This window comes from Equus caballus, chromosome 8 (assembly GCF_041296265.1).
Source record: "Equus caballus isolate H_3958 breed thoroughbred chromosome 8, TB-T2T, whole genome shotgun sequence".
Classification (NCBI taxonomy): domain Eukaryota; kingdom Metazoa; phylum Chordata; class Mammalia; order Perissodactyla; family Equidae; genus Equus; species Equus caballus.
The window spans coordinates 31,530,686-31,544,846 of record NC_091691.1 but is presented as its reverse complement, the minus strand read 5'-3'; positions in this window follow the sequence as shown (position 1 = coordinate 31,544,846).

Sequence of the window (14,161 nt, the reverse complement as noted above, 5' to 3'; positions counted from 1 at the left end):
TTCCAGAGGGGCCCTGCCCCCAACAAGTGCAGAGCTTCTGGGCGCCACATCCTCACCAGCACCCGGTCTTTTCTGTCTGGTTTTTAGCCGTCTGATAGGTGTGCAGTGGCTTTCCATTGTGGTTTTAACTTGCGTTTCCCTAATGATGACGGTGAACATCCTTTCATGTGTTTATCTGCTTTGGTGAGGCATCTCTTCAAATCTTTTGCCCACTTTTAAAAATGGGTTATTTTCTTATTCAGTTTTGACAATTCTTTATTGTGAAATAACGAGAAATATACATGTTGACCTGTGGCCCCCGTTCCTGACACAGAGCTTCTAAAACCCATGGAATCTCCTGAGTGACGGGTGCTAGGGGTCCTTTTGTTCCAATGAGGTGACTCTGGGTGGGCTCCTGGTTGGGGTTTGGCCACCAGAAAGACCACACCAGGATTAGAAGCCTGGAACTTTTAGCCCCAGAGAGGGGAGAGGGGCTGCAGATTGAGTTGATAACCGTGCCCACGTGATGAAGCCGCTGTAAAAACCCGAAAGGACAGGGTTTGGAGAGCTTTGGGGCTGGGAGCAGGCGGAGGCACTGGGAGAGGGGACCTGGAGAGGGCAAGGCAGCCCGGCCCTCCCACTCCTGCCTGGCGCAGCTCTTCTGTCTGGCAGTTCCTGAGTTAGATCCTTTTATCATAAACTGGTAATCGGGTGAGCACCCTGTTTTTCCTGAGTTCTGTGACCCATCCTAGCAGATGATCCAACCCAAGGAGGTGGGGTTGGATCCTCCAATTCACAGCCGGTCGGTGAGAAGCACAGGCGAACAGGGTCTGAGGTGGCCGGGGGCCGTCTGTGGGCACTGAGTGCCAGACTCAAGTCCTTGTGGACCAGTCGGTGTCACCAAGAACTGGAGAAGTGCTGAGTGTGGAAAAACCCACACGTCTGGGGTCAGAAGTGCTGTGAGGAGAGGAAACGAGTGATTTTCCTTTTTTTCATATATTCTGTCACACGTCCTTCATTAGCTACGTGTTTCAAAATTTTTCACCCAGGAATTTGTCTTCTCATTCTCTTAATAAATGTTGCAAAAAATTTTAATTTTATTGAAGTTCCGCTTCTGAATTTTCTCCTTTTATAGATTGTGCTTTTGGTGTTGTATCTAAGAAGTCTTCACCCCACCCAAGGTCACAAGGAGCGTTTCCTGGGTTTCCTACTTTTACGTTTAGGTGTCCCATCCTTTTGAGCTAATCTTTGCACACGGTGTGAGAAGACTGAGATCACTTCCAGTAAGTTTGAATTTTAACAGTCGCATCCTTAATTCCGAGAGGCTCTAGTCGGTCCACTGTCTTCTGCTTGCTCACTGAGGACCATGTCTTCTTGCTTTCCGCTTCCTCCTCTGTTCCTTTAACCGCGTTCCGTGTGCTCTGCATTTCCTGTTCTAGGTCTGAGGTCTGACGTCGCTGCAGGTGTGACTGACTCACTCCTCAGGCCCTTCCCATTGTGGACGGTGATTTTCTATTATGAGCCCCTATTCTGGAGGTCTGCTGGTTGCAGCTCCTCGAGGCCTGGAGGTGGGTTCTTCTCCCAGAGGCCTGGGGGCACTTCAGGTCCAGAAGCTCTGGCAGTTGACATTCCCACTTCGCAATTCTTTTGAATATGTAAAGGGTATAAATTCAGGCCCTAATGTGGGGTCCCGAGAAAGCTGGCTGCAGGGCCTGCTCGCCTGCCGCTGCCTGGCCACTGGCTGGTTGCCTGAGCTTCAGGCGTGGCTGCACGTGCAGGGGCTGGGCGCCCACGCTCTGTCCTCCTGCGTGACAAGGAGACGCAGCACGGCACACAGCACACCGGCCCGATGCCAGCTGCTCCGAAGAGGGGCCTCCATGGCAGGGCCTGAGCATCGAGACCACGCTCGCCGCCGCCGTGGAGAGGTGCCCGTGCGCCACCTCCCGCGATCATACCCAGGGGGCAGGGTGGGCTCTGCTCCACTTGCTGCGAGAGAGGGGAGCAAAGGGAGGGGCTCTGGCAGGCCCTCCTCCAAGTTAACGGACCGGAAACAACGGAACAACGACTTCTGCACAGAACAGACGGGTGGCGCGATCGTTCAGTAGCTGCTGCGCGTTTCCTGAGGCAGATGTGGCACTGCTGCTTCTGCGGTGGCCCCATCACGACGCTGATCCTGGGCATGCTGATGGCGACCGCCGTGACCCTGATGACGACACAGCCACAGGGACAGATTCTCGAGGGCTTTGCAAGAGCAACCTGGGCCATCAGAAGTGCCGGAGCCGACGTCTGTCCCGGGCCTTGCAGTTGGGACATGGAAACACGACTCGAAATGACAAGAAACAAGATCACACGAGTCCCCATCATGTCGCGAGACCTTACCATTGTTCTGCAGCGACAACGAGCACTTACAAGCCGGGCCACCTGGAAGCTGGCTGCCATGGTGCCCGTGAGCAGGGCTCCTGGCCGCGGAGCTGTGACAGTGGTGAGCTGGGGGCTCTGCTGCTGTGCAGGCGGCTGGAGCTGCACCTGCACCTGTGCCGTCGGCTGTGGGGGCCCCAGAGGGGCTGTGGTGGGGGGCCTGCTGGGGCAGCTGCAGTTTCTGCTTCTGGAGTCTAATCTGGTGCTCCTGGAGGTACAGATAACACCATGTGTTTCCTTCGTTGCAATGGCTTTTATGCAGATGTGGAAACTTATGTCTTCCTTCCCTCCTCACTCAGGCGTGCCTAGCTGACATGCGTCAGGGAAGGCTGTCACAAAGGCACATGTCCCATCAGAGCATAGCTGTCATCACTGGACGACGGCGCAGACGTGGTCATGACCTGCCGGCTCTCAGGTGCCATGTGAGTCTCAGGAACAGCGTCTGAGAGGTTCAGAAGCGCGGAGCCCTTAGGGACGCTGGCCCTCTCCTTGGAAAGCACAGGCAGGACTGGCTCACTTGCCTGCGTTAGCCTCCCTGGCCCCCTCTCACGCCCTGGATAAGACACAGGCCTGTGCTGGACAGAGCTCACCCCCCGGCCTGGAGACGCTGGCCCCAAGCTGGCCCTTGCCTGGCTGCTGGGGATTCGGGGAGGGTTCCCACCTTTCTCCCACCCAAAGCCCTCCACAACCTGGACCTGCACCTCCTTCCACCTGAATTCCAAGCTCTAACTCCCAGACCCCTATGCCTCCCTAAGTGCACTGCCTCGACTTTCCCGCCTCCCTGGAACCATCTGGAACATTCCTGTGTGCCCTGTAAGACTCAGCTAACACATCACCTCAATTCTTACAGGGTCAGGCACCCCTTCCTCTGTGCCTACAGCACCTTTCCTACACCTTCTAACACCACCAGCACTCTGTGAGTTCCTGGAGGGCATATATCGGCTTTCCTCTCCAAGTAGGTAATCAGTAGATGGATGGATGGGTAGATGATGGACAGATGAATGGATGGATGGGCAGATGATGGACGGATGGACAGATGGGTAAATGATGGATGGATGGATGGATGGGCAGATGCTGGACAGATGGATGGATGGATGGGTAGATGATGGACGGATAAATGGATGGATGGGCAGATGATGGACGGATGGACAGATGGGTAAATGACGGATGGATGGATGGATGGATGGGCAGATGATGGACAGATGGACGGATGGATGGGTAGCTGATGGGTGGATGGGCGGGTGGGTGGGTGATGGATGGATGGACGGTAGATGCGTGGGTGGATGGATGGACAGACGGGTGGGTAGGTGGATGGACGGTTGGGTGATGGGTGGATATATGGGTGGGTAGGTGGATATACTTGACCAATTCTTTCAATACTCAATCTTGATGACAACACACTGACATATATAACTTTAAAATACATGATAAGTAATAAAGATGTCTTACAACTAAGTAATATTTGACTCATTTGTATTAGGCTTAGAAAATGGTGTTCAAAAGCATACTTCAATCAGAAATACCCCATTTACGAACAAAACCTTATGCAGAGTCTGACACAGGAAACAGATGAGGTCAAAGTTGCTGTGGTTTAAGTGGGTCCAAACCCGAAACAGCCTTTGACGCATTCTGCAAAGTACAGCTTGGAATCTGGAGTAAGACTTCCACACACTTGACATTCAAAGAAACGTACAGGATTCTAGTCCGAGCACCTAACCAGTGGGGAGGCGGGTCCCAAAAGGAGCACAACCCCTAATCTGGGGACAGAACAGACTGTGCCGCCCTCAGACCATGACAACAGAGGGACAGCCGCTGCCAGCTGCCTCGTGCCCAGGGCCCTGCACACAGCACCCCAGCAAGCACAGACACGACCCCAGAGGTCGCAGTCTTCACTGTTTGCTGATGGTCACCTCAGCCCACCCGATGAAGGTCACAAAGTACTCCAGAGCTTTGTCAGTCGTCTAACATCAAAACCACCAGAACCACTTGCCAGTTTTCACTGGTGCCACTTACACGGCTTCACGTTTGTTTCGTAACCTGTGATAATTTTCCAACGGCTTTTGTCTGGCCTGGAGCTGGGCTTGTGCCTGGCCCTGGCCCTGGGGAACTCGTATCTGACACGCTGGCTGCTGCTGCTGGGGCAGCTGGAGGTGGGCAGGGGGGAGGGCTCTGCTGGGCACTGGTGACCCTGCAGCCGCTGAGAGAGGGAGGGAGAGAGACAGGCAGAGGGAGAGCGAGCCAGGGGCGAGGGGAGGGAGAGGCAGACAGACAGGATTTTCAAAAATCTCTGCAATATGCCTTTAAGGGAAAATACATTCACTAATTTACAAGGAAAATTCTAGATGATGCTATAAAGTCCCTTCTTTGGTAAAGTTGGTCTCAAAGTTACGGCTATCACCGTTAGGGTTCAGAGTAGTTAAGTTGGTCTCTATAAAAAATATAGGCCAACATTGAGAGAGATTTTGCCAAACAGAAAATCAGTGTTCTTTCCGACTTCCTTCACTCCCTCACTCGAGTGGTGCCGCAGGGAGAGTGCGGGAGGCTCAGGACGCCCTGCCCCTTCTGGAGCAAAGACAGTCCTCTGGGAACCGTTCTGCACAGGACCCAGGGGCCAAGTTCCAGATGCCACGGTGGGTGGGACAGTTTAGCCGCTGCCCCGCAGGCACACACAGCTGGCTGCCCCTTCCCCAGTGGCCGGGCAGGGCCAACCGCATGGAGGCCTTGCTGTCGGGGAGATGCAAGGCTGTCGTTTCAACATTCAAACATCAATGTAATTTGTCATATCAAACTAAAGAAGAAAAATCTTAGGATCATCTCGGTAGATGCTGTAACACATTTGACAAAATTCAACACCCATTCATGTTTAAAACTTTGGGCAAGCTCAGAATAGATGGGGACTTCCTCACCCTGATTGATGATAAGCATCTACCACAAACATCATGCTTAATGATGAAAACTCTAAACGCCTTTCCTCTGAGACTGAGAAAAGCCAAGGCTAGCCCCTCTCATCACTTCTTTTCAACACTGTACTAGTGGCGTGAGCCAGTGCAACAAGGCAAGAAAAAGAAATAAAATGCTTGGAGATTGGAAAGGAAAAAATAAAACTATCTTTATTCACAGATGTCATGATTATCCATTTAGAAAATCCAAATTCACAAAAGCCACTAAACTGGTAAGTGAATTTAGCAAGGGCAAAGAACACAAAGCAAATTTCAAAATTTCACTGTTTCTATATACTAGAAATTAACAATTAGAAATTGAATTTTTTTAATTATGGTCATAATAGCTTATAACATAGTGAGATTTCAGTTGTACATTACTGTTTTCATACACCATATAAGTGTGCCCCTTCACTCCTTGTGCCCCCCCTCCACCCCCCTTCCCCCGGTAACCACTAATTTATTCTCTTCGTCCATAAGTTTGTTTATATTCCACATATGAGTGAAAGCATATGGTGTTTGTCTTTCTCTGTCTGGCTTATTTTGCTTAACACGATGCCCTCAAGTTTCATCCATGTGGTTGTGAATGGGATGATTTTGTCTTTTTTTTATGGCTGAGTAGTATTCCATTGTGTATATATACCACATCTTCTTTATCCAATCATCCGTCGATGGGCACTTGGGTTGCTTCCACATCTCGGCTATTGTAAATAATGCTGCAATGAACATAGGGGTGCATAAGTCTCTTTGAATTGTTGATTTCCAGTTCTTTGGGTAAATACCCAGTAGTGAGATAGCTGGGTCATATGGTATTTCTATTTTTAAGTTTTTGAGAAATCTCCATACTGTTTTCCACAAAGGGTGCACCAGCTTGCACCCTTTTCTCTACATCCTCTCCAACATTTCTTGTTTTTGGTCTGGGAGATTATAGCCATTCTAACGGGTGTAAGATGGTATCTAAGTGTAATTTAGATTTGCATTTCCCTGATGATTAGCGATGTTGAACATCTTTTCCTCTGTTTGTTGGCCATCTGTATATCTTCTTTGGAAAAATGTCTGTTCATATCGTCTGCCCACTTCTTGATTGAGTTGTTTGTCTTTTTTGTAGTTCATTTGTGTAAGCTTTTTATATATTATGGAGATTAACTCCTTATAGGATATATGATTTGCAAATATTTTCTCCCAGTTGGTAGGTTGTTTTTTCATTTTGATCTTGGTTTCTTTTGCCTTCCAGAAGCTCTTTAGGCTGATGAAGTCCCACTTGTTTATTTTTTCTTTTGTTTCCCTGGTCTGAGTAGACATGGCATTCAAAAAGATCCTTTTAAGTCTGATGTCAAAGAGTGTACTGCCTATATTCTCTTCCAGAAGTTTATGGTTTCAGGTCTTACCTTCAAGTCTTTGGTCCAATTTGAGTCTATTTTTGTGCATGGGGAAAGATAATGGTCTACTTTCATTCTTTGCATCTGGCTGTCCAGTTTTCCCAGCACCATTTATTGAAGAGGCTTTCTTTATACCAGTGTATGTTCTTGGCTCCTTTGTCTAAGATTAGCTGTCCATAGATGTGTGGTTTTATTTCTGGGCTTTCAATTCTGTTCCATTGACCTGTGTGTCTGTTCTTGTCCCATGCTGTTTTGATTACTATAGCTTTGTGATATATTTTGAAGTCAGGGATTGCAATGCCACCAGCTTTGTTCTTGTTTTTCAGTCTTGCTTTGGTTATTCGGGGTCTTTTGTTGCCCCAGATGAATTTCAAGATTCTTTGTTCTATTTCTGTGAAGAATATCATTGGGATTCTGATTGGGGTTGCATTGAATCTGTAGATTGCTTTAGATAGTATGGACATTTTAACTATATTTATTCTTCCGATCCATATGCATGGAATATCTTTCCATTTCTTTATGCATTATCAATTTCTTTCAATAATGTCTTATAGTTTTCTTTCTATAGGTCTTTCACCTCCTTGGTTAAATTTATTCCTAGATATTTTATTCTTTTTGTTGCGATTGTAAATGGAATTGTATTCTTGAGTTCTTTTTCTGTTAGTTCATTATTTGAGTATAGAACTGCTACTGATTTTTGTAAGTTGACTTTGTACCCTGCAACTTTACTGTAGTTGTTGATTATTTCTAATAGTTTTCTGATGGATTCTTTAGGGGTTTCTATATATAAAATCATGTCATCTGCAAACAGCGAGAGTTTCACTTCTTCATAGCCTATTTGGATTCCTTTTCTTTCTTTTTCTTGCCTAATTGCTCTGGCCAAAACCACCAGTACTATGTTGAATAAGAGTGGTGAGAGTGGACACCCTTGTCTTTTTTCCTGTTCTCAGAGGGATGGCTTTCAGTTTTTCCCCATTGAGTATAATGTTGGCTGTGGGTTTGTCATATATGGCCTTTATTATTTTGAGGTACTTTTCTTCTATTTCCATCTTATTGAGAGTTTTTATCATGAATGGATGTTGAATCTTGTCAAATGCTTTCTCAGAAATTGAATTATTTTTAAAAATAGAATTTACTATAGCTCCCCAAACCAAGAAATAGCTAAAAAATCTAACAAGAAAAAGTGTAAGATCATATGTTGAAAACTACAAACATTGATAAAAGAAATCAAAGAAGACCTAAGTAAATGGAGAAGCATACCAAGCTCATCAATCAGAAGGCACAATATTGTTAATATATCAATTCTCCCTTGGATTGATCTGTAGATTCAATACAAGCCCACGCGAAGTGCCAGCAGGAATTTTTGTAGAAGACGTCAGGCTGGGGCAGCCCTGCGGCCGAGTGCTTAAGTTCCCACGCTCTGCTTCTGTGGCCCAGGGTTTCGCCGGTTTGGATCCTGAGCACAGACCTAGCACCACTCATCAAGCCACGCTGAGGTGGTGTCTCACACAGCAGAGCCAGAAGGACCCACAACTAGAATATACAACTATGTACTGACGGGCTTTGGGGAGAAGAAAAAAAAAAGAAGTGCTTACTCCTCACTTTTATATTAATCATTTTACATTCATTTATATATAATAATAACGATGGAATATTCAGATATTAGGTAATGGGAAAAGATAAAACACATTCTTGGCTCAATGAAGTCATAGACACAAAAATAATTATTAGATAACAATATATGTGCATTAATGAGTTACACTTATATATCTAATTCCTAAAATTAATACTCTATAAGTGAGATTTTGAATTAGATAGCTGATCTTGAACTATTTTATATTCCTTCATTTTTTTAAATAATCTATTTACCAAATGATTAAAATCACTTATATTTCATCTTTAAAAAGGCAGTCTACAAATGCAATCTAAATAAACTAAAATTCTTTAAGGGTAATGAATATGAACGAATATATCAGGACTTTCCAAACTGAGAAAGGAAGGGTCACGCCCACTGTCTCAGTGTCCTGTGTGCCAGCCTCACCGAGGTCGCAGTGTAACACCTTCTGACAATTAGAAAGATGACAGTTTAATACATGTTCATATTTCTTGGCTGCTTTTCAACGTCTCATTTAGATCTCTGCAAAATAAATGGCTGGATCATCTAAAGACAGCAAAGTTTCACTATAATTAATCTGGCACCTGTTATTTTTCAGGAAATATGATAGATGATTTGTTGATTTCTTTTTTCTTTCTTTTTTTTTTTTTACTACACGTGATCTAAGAAAAAGCTTGAATTCCTGGGCCAATCACGACCCCACGGGGTTACAATACTGAGTGAATTCAGCAGAAAGCGTAGACACTTTTATCATCTCTCAATGTCCCTTCACGGTAGACTTAAAAGTTTCCCCAGATAACCTCTTGTTTCTATGTCCACGGTCACTTACTGGCTACAAAGGAACCACTTCTCCTGAAAAGGAACCTCCTCGTGCACCCCTCCTCCTAATCTAAGCTGAGTCTTGTTATGAGCTGTTCCCTACACAAGAAAAACCACCCAACCAGTGTCTACACACGAGCTCCCTCTGTCTTCTTGAAGCCCCATGTCTTGCCATCAAATTTTCCCTGAAGGAAATGATGTAAAGATCTGCAACTACGAGAGCTGAAGTTTTCTGCACATGCACGTGCTGACCGGGTGGGGCAAGCCTGTGGGTTTCTGAGACTCGTGGACACTGCTGGCCCTCGTGCCCGACTCAGTGGATGGCAGTCCCAGCGAGGGAGGTGGAAGCAAAGAGGGGAAGACCTTCTTTTCTCCTCTGCTTTCTTCAGCTACAACTAGATATTTAGTGACAGAGAAGAAGGCAGGTAAGTACTGGCGAATTGGGAAACCAGCACACGGTGTGCACGGTGTGCACGACCTGGCGACTGCGGGCGGCCTGAGTCTCAGCAAGACCCCAGGAAACAGCGACGCAGGCCGTCCTACAACAACGCACTCCATGCGGCCGCATCCCGAGTTTGCAGCAGTAATCCTGGTTCTCCTCTTTGGCTGCTTTCCCCGGGAAGTCCAAACAGGGCCTCGAGATCCCCGGGATTAGAAAGTGCACATGGTCCACAGCTCCAAGAGCGTGTTGTGCAAAGGACTGTGTATCAGGAGCAAGCGGTGCTGACTGCGAAAGAGAAGCAGTGCATTTCTCAGTTTCCCCTTGTCACACTCGACAGTTCTCAGCAAACCCACATTGCTCCGTCCCAGAAGATTCTGTCACAGGTTAGTGACCCACGCTGGGTTTGCATTTGCAGGAACTATGATAATACTGAAAAGTGGCATGTTCTAATACTATTTGGTCGTTCTCAGGAAATACCTGCAACTTCTGGCACTCGGGTACTTTGTACAAGGATTTCCTCTGATCAACCCTCAGTACTAATATTGCAAACACTGGATGTGTTTCCTAAAACTACGTCCACTAAACCAATTTCAAAGCACATCTCCAAAAGCATACATTTCTTCCTGCTAGCACCAACATCTTTAACCATAAATTCACGAAAGTAGAAATATTTATATCATGTATGCTACCATTGAGTCTTTCAATAATTTCCTTAGGGTTTAACCAAATCTATTACTCACCTAAAGGCTACTTTTATTTTATTTACTTTCTTACTTGTACCTTCTTTAACTCAAAATATATGGAAAATTTCCTCTGTTAAACGTTTCCACAAATTTGTTTCTTCAATTAAATTTAAAGCCCTTTACTTCCTAAGCATGTCAAACCTCGTGACAACAAATGCTGCTAGTTAGAGTTGTGTGACGCCAGCACGTCTGCCTTCGGCCCCGGCTCACATTTCAGACAACAACGATATAACCCACTCTAACGTCACCTCATCACCCAGCGAGTCCTCGGCTTTGAACCGACCGGTCCGAAATCCACTTAGTGTTACTGCGTCTGTGTCCATGACTGCCTTCTCCGGGCAGGTTCTCCCAGGAAGCACCGAAACGAGCCTCTTCCCGTGAGTTCATGCGTCCTTCAGGTGAGCTAACTTCTTGTAACTACCAGATGTCACTTAATGAATAACTATCTGGCACACCCCAGAAGGACGAATTGAGTATTAAACACAAATTATGGGCCCAACTTTCTTTCAAAAAGGTGATATTCACGTGCACCAATCTTCTAATACATTCTTTACTTCTGCTTAAGGTTACAAATTCTTGGGGCTGGCCCCGTGGCCGAGTGGTTAAGTTCGTGCGCTCTGCTTTGGTGGCCCAGGGTTTCGCCAGTTCGAATCCTGGGCACGGACACGGCACCGCTCATCAAGCTGTGCTGAGGCGGCGTCCCACATGCCACAACTGGAAGGACCCACAACTAAAAATACACAACTATGTACCGGGGAGCTTTGGGGAGAAAAAGGAAAAATAAAAAATAAAATCTTTAAAACAACAACAAAAAAAATCCAAAACCCAACAGTTCACTTAGTTTCAGGAAGCTCCAACGAGAGGAGATCACCTGAGACCCACGTGAGAGCGTCACCAAACTCATTTGTGAGTATTCAGGAACCAAGGCGTTACACGTTTGCTTTCATTCTAAATGCTTTCAACAGTATTTAGGGACTCAGCAAATTAAATACTTTTCCCAGAACAGAAAATAAGTTATGCCTTTTAAAATTTTAATTTATAAATTAAATTGCTAAAACTCAAGCTGGAAAATGTATTATTGTGGTCTTGCAAAAAAATCACCTTTATAATGGCATCACACTTGCGTGTATTAAGGAGTCTTCCACATTACCAGTTACAGGACCATTCTGCACATGCTGGGCTCTCTGTCACCTTTTCACCGCCCTGAAGTCACACGACACGAGAGAGCACAGACATTCGTGAAAGGAGAAAGCAAAATGTACAATACATTGAAAGACACATTTCCAGGTTAGAGTCCTAAAATCTTAGTTGAAACTCTGTCTAAACTTAGATTTAAAAACTACAAGGCTACAGCTGCAATATATATACAACAGCGTAAACCACAGGCTGAAAGCACAAATCCATTTTAGTGACTTGTAATTTGATTTGTTCAAAAGTATCATGCAGTTTCCTCAAATACAAGACTATATTAAAAATAATGCAAGCTGGGGTTGGCCCCGTGGCCGAGTGGTTAAGTTCGCGCGCTCTGCTGCAGGCGGCCCAGTGTTTCGTTGGTTCGAATCCTGGGCGCGGACATGGCACTGCTCATCAAGCCACGCTGAGGCAGCGTCCCACATGCCACAACTAGAAGGACCCACAACGAAGAATATACAACTATGTACTGGGGGGCTTTGGGGAGAAAAAGGAAAAATAAAATCTTTAAAAAAAAAATAATAATGCAAGCTGTTTTCTGATTATAAAAGTTAAGTGGTTAATATAAAAAGTTTGGAAAGCTCAGATGAGTATAAGGGAAAAGAGTGAAAACACCTACAATCCCCGCGTAGAAGTAACGAACGTTAGTCTTTTCTTAATCCGGTCTCTCACATTACATCTAAACGCCACGTCACACTCACCTTCCTCGCTGGCCGAGCCTGGTCCCCGAGGGTGGGCTGGCCCTCGGCACAGCTGCGGGGAGTTGAGCAGCGGCAGGTCAGCCGGGCTGGGAACAAAGACAGACACCGCTCACGCTATGTGTCCTCCCGCCTGTCTTCTTCGTGGAAAGCCTCTGTCTCAGTCACGGTCACCACGGTGCAAGCACTCTGCACTAACTGATTGATTCCACAGAAACGTACTCTGTGAGCCAGGACACGGAAGGCAACGGTGCGGAGATGGCGCGGCCCACAGGGGCTCCGTGAGGGGCAGGGTGGGCCCCATGGCACTGAGGCGGCTGCCGGGGTGCACCCGAGCCCTGGAGTCACCCAGTGCAGCTCCCGGAGCAGCCGGGCAGTGAGGGTGCCGGGGGTGGGGAATACAAAGAGCGCATCCTCCTCGTCAACCCTCCACGAAGCTACAGTGCACCGGGCACTGTGTGGAGGCAGAGCCGCACTGTGGACAGGCACCTGCACTGTCCTTAAAGTCCACAAATACGGGATCAGTGATGGCACCTCAATGAGAAGGGACGCCCCGAGAACGTCAGTCCACATGTCCTACCCCCAAATCCAGAGCCACCGGCATCTGCTGTCACTTTCTCCTGGTTCTTTGCTGTCGGAACAGAAGGTGTCCCTCTGGCTCGCAAAGGCTTCAGCCTGCGCGTGGGCTTACTCCATGTCTCCTCTTTTCTCCTCCGAACATCTTCACTCACTCCCTTTCTCTCTGAAAGTATCAATCTCTTTTCTCTACTGGATTATTCCCATTACCAATAAAAATCTACTTTAGGTCAGAGGTCCTCAAAGCTGGCAGAGACCCCGGGACGCTGCAAGAGGTGCACAGGGTCGAGCTCCCTTCATGACACAGAGACAGAGTCTGCCTTTTGCATCCCGATGACATTTGAGCTGAGGGTGCAAAACTGAGTGTGCGCGAAGCCAAGCCCCGACCAGAGCAGCAGCACCAACCCGTCCCATGGTCACCACATTCTTCACCAGCCATGCTCACGCGGAAACGCGTGTTCACCTAAGAGCGTCCCAGAGGAAGCAGTAAAAGTCATGATTTCAGCAAATCTCAACTGTGAGTGCATTTCTTTGTAATATTCCATGATGAAATGGGAGATCCGCATAACCAGCCCACACAGCCTGAAGAGTGACGGTGTCTTGAGAAAAAGCATTTCATGATTGACTGTGAGCCAAGCTGGCCATTGTTTTCATGGAACACCATTTGGAACAACTGACAGACTATAGCTATTTAGACTTGGGTACCTGGCAGATATTTTCTTAAAAATGAACAAAGTGAGGCTGTCATTTCAAGGAAAACACCTGACAGTATTTGTTGCTAATCAGAAAATTTGCGCTTCCAATGGAAAATTAGAATTTTGGAAAACTTATATTGCCACTGTGAACTTGACAGATTTCCCATTCTTAAAGAGTTTCCTGATGAAATCAGTAGTGATATTAACAAGCATTATCTGGATGCTGAATATAGTGAAACAAGCTGACACGTGGAAGACCCACGTAACTCGGAGAATCAATGTGCCCAAGGGACCAGAGCACAGTGCTGCAAATCACACACAGTAAGAGACCACACTCAGTGAGGCAGGAGCGGATTTTTTTTCAATTTTTTTATTGTGTTAAAATACACAGAAGATAAAATTTACCATCGTGACCCTTTTTAGGCATAGAGTTCAGTGGTATGAAGTAAGACAGAGTGGATTTTAATGTAACAGAGAACAAACACTGACTGGCCTGGGTTCAGAGTCCACGCTGGAACTGACCTTCAAGAATCCACCTGCAGAGTAAAGCCCTTGCCCGGCCGCTGTGCTGTCCTGGGAGGTCCCTTCACGCCCCCGGAACTTCCTGAGTGATGGGAGAGTATTATTCACGGTGGGCCCCCAGACCACACCTGCTAGTTTATGCCAG